Here is a 9212-nt window from a genome sequence, read left to right as displayed (position 1 = left end):
AGAGGGAAATTGGAACCCTTATAAATTATTGGTGGGAATGTAAAATGATGTGGTTTCTTTGGAAAAGAACTAGTTTGGCAATTTCTCAAAAGTTAAACAGAGTTACCATATGATCCAGCAGTTACACTCCTAAGTATAGACCCCAGAGGAATGAAAACATATGTTTGCGCATAGACTTGTATATGAACGTTCGTAGCAGCACTGTTCACAATAGCCCACAGGTGGAAGCAACCCAAATGTCCATCTCCTGCTGAATGAATAAACATAATGGAATATTCATATCCATACTTTAGAATATCCATACAATGGCATATCCATATCCATACCCATACAATGGACTATGGAGCCATAAAAAGAAGTGAAGTTTTGATACATGCTACAACATGGATGGACCTCAAAAACATGTGAAGTGAACGAAGCAGACAAAAGGCCACATATTGTATGATTTCACTTATATAAAAAGTCAAGAATGGGAAAATCCATAGGGACAGAAAGCAGATTTGTGGTTGTCAGGGACTGGGGGAAGAGGACAATGAGGAGTGACTGGTGGTGGGTACGGTGTTTCTTCAGGGCGATGAATATGTTCTGGAATTAGATAGTGGTGATTGTTGAACAACCTTGTGAATATACTAAAAACCAATGAATTGTACACTTAAAAAGGTATATAGTATGCAAATTATATCTCAACAAATAATTTAGTTTATGCATTTTGGCAAAAAAGATATAACAAAGATAATAGACAAACAATAGATCCATTAAAATGTTTGTAATTCAGATGGTAGATGAAGGGCTAATTTCTCTACTGTGGAGAGAGGAATTATAAATTGACAAAAAGACCCAATCACAATAAATAGAACAAATTATATCAAAATACAATTCATAGAAGGGCATATGCAAATGACACAAAATACCCTCAATTCATGGATAGTCACGGAAGTCTAAATTAAAATAACAATGTGATATCTTTTTGCACCCATCAGACTGGCAAAAATTTAAAAAGGCTATCATATCTATTGCTGGCAGGGATGTGGGGAAGGAATAAAGAGTGATCTCATACATTGCTGGTTAGGATAGTGATATAGTTATAGCTCTTTTGGAAGCTAGCAAGCAACAATTATTAATATTCAAGTACATATATCCTTTGACCTAGCAACCCCACTTCTATGAACCTAGCCTATATAAATAAAAAGAATCGTTTCTAAGGACATGGACACAGGTAAAACCATACATATGTGTTTTTTTGCTGAATTGGTTATTGATGTTTATAAATAAATATAAACTGAGTAGACTGTTACACCTATACTGTGGAATACTGTGTAACCACAAAAAAACACAAATTGGACAACTGCTAGAAGACTTACAGGAATTCTGTGGGTTTTATTGGATGAGAAAAGAAAAATAAAGAAAAGTACGTATAATATAATCAATCCCTTTCTAATAAAAATAATTACAAAGAACAACATATGTATATATGCATATATTGAATACATAAATATATGATTATACTTTTAATATGCCTATGAAAACAAAGGGGTAAAAGATCACTTTGGTGGTAGTGGTGGGGTAGTGGTGGGGAAGATACTTGAAAGGAAGCAAAAATGAATGGTACAGAGACCAGTTGGGAGGCTCCTGGGATAGTCCAGGAAAGACAAGATGAAGACCTTGATTAGAATAATGTCAGAGCCCAGGGGATTGAGGATCTCTCAAAAGTTCTGCTGGAACATCCTCTCTGGGGCTTTCTTTTGGAGTCCCTGCTTGCCTTTTCTCCTGCAGACTAGTGACGGGCCTGCTGGTTTCTTGCTCCACTACCAACATCCATTCCTCCATCTTGGGTTCTGTTCTTTCCACGAGGCCAGTGCTGAATGAAAGCATCTTCACAGCTTCTCCCAACCCCTACTCTTGCCCCAGTTATTGTCTGAACAGGCCTTCACATCCTTCTGACAGTCTCCATAAATTTGGACCATGGAATCCAAACAAAAACCAGACAGGGTCAATAAGACATCCAAAAATGATATCTTAACGGCCTTTTCCCGTTATTTATCCTTGGTCTATATGCATAATCAAGACATCCAGCTGTCACTTTCCTTTACCTCTGTCTGCCCGCTGAATGTTTTCTGTATTCATCCTTCTAGGAGCCAATTCCACTCCTTTTTTCACTGCCTACAGCTTCTGAGTTCTCCCTCCTCCCTTCTATCCCAACTCCCTTTTCTTCAGACCTCTACTAGAGATTCTCATGTTGGGGGTAGGTTAGTATATCAGAATCCTGAGGGGAAAGCTTTTCAAAATACACATGTCTGCCACTCTCTAGCCTGCTCCCCTCCCCTATGTGCCATAGGTTCTGGAAAAATGAGCTCCTTTTTTTTGTGAGAAAGATTGGCCTTGAGCTAACATCTCTTGCCAAGCTTCCTCTATTTTATGTGGGATGCCACCACAGTGTGGCTTGACCAGTGGTACTAGGTTCATGGCTGGGATCCGAACCTGTGAACACTGGGTTGTGAAAGTGGAGCCTGCAGACTTCACTATGCCACTGGGCTGGCCCCATGAGCTTTTTTTTTCATGGTAATATTAAGATGGTATTCACTGTCTCCATTTTGCAGATTAGAAAACTAAGGACCAGTGAGATTAAGTGATATCCCTAGGCTCTTCTGACTCTAGAGCACATACTATTTTTATTGCAGTCCCAGCTTTGTAGGAGAATTCGCCAAGGGCTCTGAGGAGGTGACTTTTACTTCTCAGAGGAACCCTTGGGAGTCTAATGCCCAATAGCTTGTTTTTTTGTTTTCACTTTTCTGCAAACAGTTGAACTTCTGATATGTGCCAGGCATTAGGGTAGGTGCTTGGAGCTTGGAGTAAGGAAGGTGGAGGAGAGATATGGAAATATAAAGATGAACAAAAGAGAGCATCTGCCTTTGATGAGCTCACAGCAAGTGGGAGAGTAGATCAGTAAAAAGAGGCGCTTAGAATCAATGTGATCAGTACCTTTACAGGCTAGAGGAATTTGGGATTTAGCCTACCTGTGAAGGCTCCCAGTGAGAAGGTGTTTAAGATCCCCTTAAAGTAAATGGGTCTGTTTAGACTTACCTGTCTCTAAAAGAGAGTAATACTGTTCCTCTGTCTGAACTTGTAAAGCCTACCTCCTTTAAGCCCATTATGTTTCACCCCTAGCTTGGGAGCGACCTAAAGTAGAACAGTCTCCTATTTCCCCAAGATTTCTGAGGGCTCTGCATGAACCAGGCTGCCATGAGCTTTTGCTAACAAGGTCTTCGAACACTTCCCAGCCTCAGGAAGACAAAACAAATGCACGAACAAACACCTGCAGTGGGTGAGCCTTTACAGTGTTTTTTAAGAAGTGAGTGTGATCTTATAGGAAAGAATAGAGGTGAAGAAAAAGGACGAGAAGAGAGTTCTGAACAGACGGAGGAGTATGAGCAGAAACAAAAGCTCAAAATACTTTTTGTGTCATAGATCATGGACTATGGCGCTAGACCGCCTGGGTCTGAACCCCGGCTCTGCCAGCTCTGCCACTCCCTAGCTGTGTGGTCTTGGGCCACTTATCCAGAAGGGCAGGACATTTCTGGTTCTGAAACAGAGAGAAATGTCGGGAGGTGCTGAAATTGTAGGTTGGTCCAGAATGTAAGTGATCTTACCTGAGTTTGGGCTTTAGTAGGGGGAAATTGGGAGCTAGAGCAGATTTTTTTTTTTTTATTAAAGATTTTTATTTTTTTTATTTTTTCCTTTTTCTCCCCAAAGCCCCCCAGTACATAGTTGTACGCTCTTCGTTGTGGGTCCTTCTAGTTGTAGCATGTGGGATGCTGCCTGAGCGTGGTTTGACGAGCAGTGCCATGTCCGCGCCCAGGATTCGAACCAACGAAACACTGGGCCGCCTGCAGCGGAGCGCACGGACTTAACCACTCGGCCACGGGGCCAGCCCCTAGAGCAGATTTTTAAGGTGAATGTTACAAGGTCAAAAAAATTATTTTTGATCATTTCTTCATGTCTCCCCGGTGGTTTTCCTACCTGGCAGGGATTTCCGTAAAGCATTTGAAGAATGCCTGTGAACGGAATCAGCTACAGAGAGATGGCAGAGAAACACACATCTGACACGCACTGAATTGCCTATCTCTTCAAAGCAGAGTGGAACCCCGAGAGGGAGGGAGGTACCCCAGGGTGAGAGAGTGGAAGGGGGACTGCAAAGGCAAATGCTTGTGCTGCTTCTGCCTTTCAGGCCCAAGAACTTCTGAAACATCTGCCTTTCCTCTGTGCTTTCAACCTATAAAAACTGCCTCTTTGATCTAAAAGAAAAAGAACGAATTCAGCCTTTAGCTTAATGCTGTTGGCTAAGTATTTCAGAGAGGCTGCATGAGTTAAGCATGAGCAGAGAACCAGGCATTGGAAGAAGCAGCTGTGGAAATAAAGGCAATCCACTTAACTTGCATGAATCACAGTGTTCTCCTCTGTAAAACAGGGGATGTAACCCTTGTCTCACATTCCTCCCAAGGAGGGGACACAGGAGGTCATGTAAGGCAAGTTTCTTCAGCAGATATCTGTTGACACATTAGTGACGCTTAACAAATCCCTGAAAACCACAATGGCATACCACAGTAAACACTGGATTAGCTCATGAGTCTGGGGCCCAGCGGATCTAGGCTTGGCTGCGCCTGACTGTGCTTGTCCAGGTGACTGTGCTCAGCCGAGGTCACCTGAATGGCTCTGCTGATATGAGCTGGGCTCCTTCGTATGCCTGCAATTGACTAGCTATTGCTGATTAGTATGGCATTGGGGCAACTGGGATGCCTGGTCTCTGTTCCACAGGGATGTTCTTCTAGTGGAGATGGCAGAGAGCAAGGATGCGTGGAAACACACAAGTGCTTTTCAACCTCTGCTTATGTCACATCTTCTAGTATCACGTTAACCAAAACAAATCACACGGTTAAGCCCAGCATCAGAGTGGGAGGGCATTGCAAAGTTACAATGGCACAAGGCGAGGATGCAGGGAATGGTGAAGAATTGGGGCCATTTTTGTCATCTACCACAGCCTCCATAAAGTGCAAGCTATGCAAAAAACTGTAAGGTAATATCACTATCCAAAGGCAATTTGATCAGTGCATGCTTGTTGAATTGATTTACATGAGCATTGGCCTGTTTCAGACCTGATTATTTTCACAAGTTCTTCCAATTGCCCCACAGTTTTTCATAGCTAGAATAAAACTCCATTTACAAACTATCTGTAAATTTTTCTTGCACAGCTGAAGTTCTCTGCTTCTCTCCACCTGATATTATAGCATGTGTGTATGTGTGTGTGGAGGCAGAGGTGGATGTTAGCAGTGATTTTCTGTTTCCATTTAGCTTGAGTTATCAGCTATAACTTTAACTCGGCAGTTTCATCAGGGCTTTTTCTAAATGTGCTGACATTTCAATTAAATGTCAGTGGCATCATTCTGTTTACCAGCTGGAAGATTTGTAATAGGGAATATTGGTAGTGCCAGGGACTAGAGATTTCCATTTGGTGAAATGCCAGCCAATGTCTTTTGTCTCTACTATATACCCTGAGGGTCCTCCGCACACGTGTTTTGACAGACTCATTGTCCCTTCAAAATGTCCCTGGTGCTTTAGGTCAGGAATTTTCAAACTGTTCCCTGAATTCTAATGGGGGTGTGTCAGGGGTTAGGTTATTTATTTTTTGTTAGAACATGGAATAAAACTTCTTCTGCCCTCTCAGTTTAATTAAAGAATAGCCTGAAGTTTGCAGTGCAGGCAATTAAAAAGTTATGATTTACAATTACGCATTTATATATGTTAACCTTTTCATTGGAAGCAGCAAAAAGAAATAGTTATTCCAATCATGGCCTGTGGGGCTAGACTGTCTAGGTTTGAACCCCAGCTCCGGCCACTCCCTAGCTGTGTCATGTTGGGCCACTTATCCAGGTCTCTGGGCCTCCAATTCCTCATGTGGGAATGATAATATTATCTGTTAGAGTTCTGAGGCTTAAATGAGTTAAAATGTTTGAAGCACTCAGAGTGGTGCTGAAGCATTAGTTATTATGCATTATTAATACAATGCAACCAAAATAAAATACAGATATAAATCAGACGCTCAAGCTTGATATAAAAAATGCAACTGTCACCGATGGTTCCTGGTTTAATCTTGTTTATCAAAACAACATTGGAGAAATACAACATAGAGAAGGACATGGCGACCCATATTATGAAGGAGTTTGACAAGAAGTGCAGCTCCACCTGGCACTGCTTTGTAGGGAGGAACTTCAGTAGTTAATGTGACACATGGAACCAAACCCTCCATCTACTTCCACCTGGGCCAAGTGTTCAAATCTGGTTAAAAGAATGGACTCTGACACACACCCAGTGGTCCATCCAAAACTAAGGACTGCAGCCTAAATGTTAAATACAAGAACCCAAAATCTATAGTGTTACCTAAGAGCACCCCTCGATCTCTGACCCTTTATTGTATTGTTTTGTGCAGAGGGCATTCCCTGTACCAGTTTGTTGTGGTTATAAAACAATTAGCAAAACAGCTTACATTTGTATTTATTTTCCATTCCATACCTCTCTGCCCCATGTTTTTTTCCCTTAAAATCCATTTCTTTAAAAATCTTTTGGAGAAGCAAAAAACGTTTTTAATTATTGTCGTTATTGTCCGTGGTTGACTTTCTAAAAAGTAAATATTATTAATTAGAAATTATAAAGTAAAGACATAAGTTCCAGATGAGATTTCATTTATGGGAAAATAGATTCTGCTGCTTAAAAATTTTGAAAGCCACTGTTTTCAGCCATCCTACATGATTCTGTAATTCAGAATTATTCAGGGGCTTAAAAAGCAAATCAGATAAAGATCCAGCTTCCAACATATATGGCTCTGAAGGACAGATTCCAGGTTGGGTGTTTGAGCCTAGTACTGTGGAGCTGAAATCATTCCGCAATGCTTCCCACTAGCATATCCCGTTGAACCAAACAATTTGTAAGAGCATTTGGTGACAGTAATCTTCTATGGAAAAAGTAATTGCCTTGTGTGCAGACCAGGGTCTGGAGACAGTCCTCTGAACGGTTGCTAACGCATGAGAGGCCGCTAAGGTATGTGTGGTTATTACCATCATTGCCGTTAGGCCTGGTTCTAATATTCTGGTTCAGCAGAATCCACAAATACAGCAGGACTCCAAGGGGAGCCATGGCAGGTCCCTGCCTCTCCACTTCTGTCACCGTGTGGACACATCGATGCAGATCAGTTTGATTCAAGTTGAGGAAGAGCCTGGTGGAGCAGCAAGTCCAAACAGCAGTGGTCGGCCCCCTCCTGTGCCAGAATGCTACGTGCTACCCTCACTCTCCCTGTGCTTGGAGAAAGCCCTGAATGACGTTGCTTCCTCACCAAATGAGCAGCAAGGAGAGATACTCTAGTGGGAGTGCTACCAGCTACCAGTCGTGCTCAACACAGCTCCCTACAGAGGCTAGAATCCTCCCCACTTTACAGATGGGCATACTGAAGTCTCAGTGACCCAGGAGGGCCCTGAACTAATGGTTTCTGACTCCAAGTCCATTGTGGTTTTTACTCTCTCAGCTACCCTTGGGGTCTACTTCAAGGATGAGCTGGCAAATACTGGAAACTTTAACTTATAAATTAATGCAAAGCTTGATTAACTCACATTGTCACTCTTTTTGTTGTTATTGTTACAGGACCTTATTCAGCCATCTCCAGTTTTGCTCAATGCTCTATATGCCCAGGAAGCCTCAGAGAGATAGAATCTATTCTCTTTTAGCTATTTCCAGTGTGAGGAGCCAAATGCTCCCCTGTCAAGGGCTCCTACTGCCATTTTAGTGACTTTATACTAATCTACAGAATAGAAACACTTTATTCTTAACATTTGTTATGGTTGACCATGTATGTTGTTTATACTTTTCACTGTAATGTATATTGCTGTAATAAACACCTTTGCGCTTAATGCTGAAACATCTTTGTTGGTATACAGGTATGTAACTTGTTTTTATACGTATTTTTTATAATGGCATGAAGAAAAGCTCAATTCTGAAAGTGAAGAAGGAACACAAACTGGGCTGGGCTTGCTCAGCCACCTCCTTTGACTGAGTGGGGAAGGGGGTTGGTTCTGGGAAGCTTGGTATTAAATTGTGGAGGGGTTTGAATGGCAAATGAAGGTATTTTCACTTTTTTTCTAGGAAAGGGGTTTTGCTAAAGAGGAAGGGAGGGTGATATGTACAAGCCAAGTGTGGGACTGTAAATCTCAGGTCAAAGGATAGAGTTGAATGGAGCAAAAAGACATGAGGCAGGGACAGAAGTCAGGCCCTCAGAGCTATGGTCGTTATGGCTATCTGGGTCCCTGTTTCCTTGTCCATGAAATGACCAGAAAGCTTAGAGTACAGAGGAAGAGTTCCAGCCTTGGAGCCAGATAGACCTTGATGTAAATTCTAGCTCAGCTACTTACCCCTCTGTAAAATGGAGAGAATTTTACATGCCCCATAGTAATCCTATGGTGTTGACTACAATTATGATGTAGAGAACATGGTCCAGTGGTTGCCCAAGCTTGGATAAGCAGTAACTATTTCGTTCTCATCAATTTTATGGACTGGAGGTTGCCTAAGCTCTTCCAGCTCAGATGTGCTGTGGTTCTACTATGTGATGAAAAAACAATTTAGAAGAATGAGGGCCTAGAAATTAAATCACTTGCTAATGGATTCATGGTTTAATCTAAAAAAAAAAAAAGTCCTCTCCTGGCAAGGATGCAAAGGAAAATAATAGTAAAGATCCAAACATTTAGCTGAGAAAAAATGATATTGACTAGAGAGGTTTTCTTTAAAGTGTGTTTAGTTTACATCACTTGATGCTGTCTGGGCCTTACAGGTCAGTTTCTCCCAGTTCCCAGGAGAGGAATGGAACGACATGAGGAATATACCTTGAAATTCTTGGATGATAAAAAAGGATTAAAAATCAATAGCTTTTCTGCTTCAACTCTTTCAATTTTGTTTTCATCTCCCTTCTGTGGAAAGAAGCCCTGCTATTGAAGAATGACTGGTGTATTTTTGGTGTGTTTTATCAAGGGATATAGGAAAGTTTCTCCAAGTGTCATAGCCAACTGCAAACTTGCACTCCATCAATGTTTGGCAGAGGTCGTAGTGCTGGATCTTGGGGAAGATAAAACGCTAGAACTGTGCTGTTCAACATGGTAGCCATTAGTCACGAGAATTAA

Source organism: Equus quagga, chromosome 5, assembly GCF_021613505.1.
Source record: "Equus quagga isolate Etosha38 chromosome 5, UCLA_HA_Equagga_1.0, whole genome shotgun sequence".
NCBI classification, from domain to species: domain Eukaryota; kingdom Metazoa; phylum Chordata; class Mammalia; order Perissodactyla; family Equidae; genus Equus; species Equus quagga.
The sequence above is the reverse complement of the archived record's forward strand: the minus strand, read 5'-3'. Positions refer to the sequence as shown.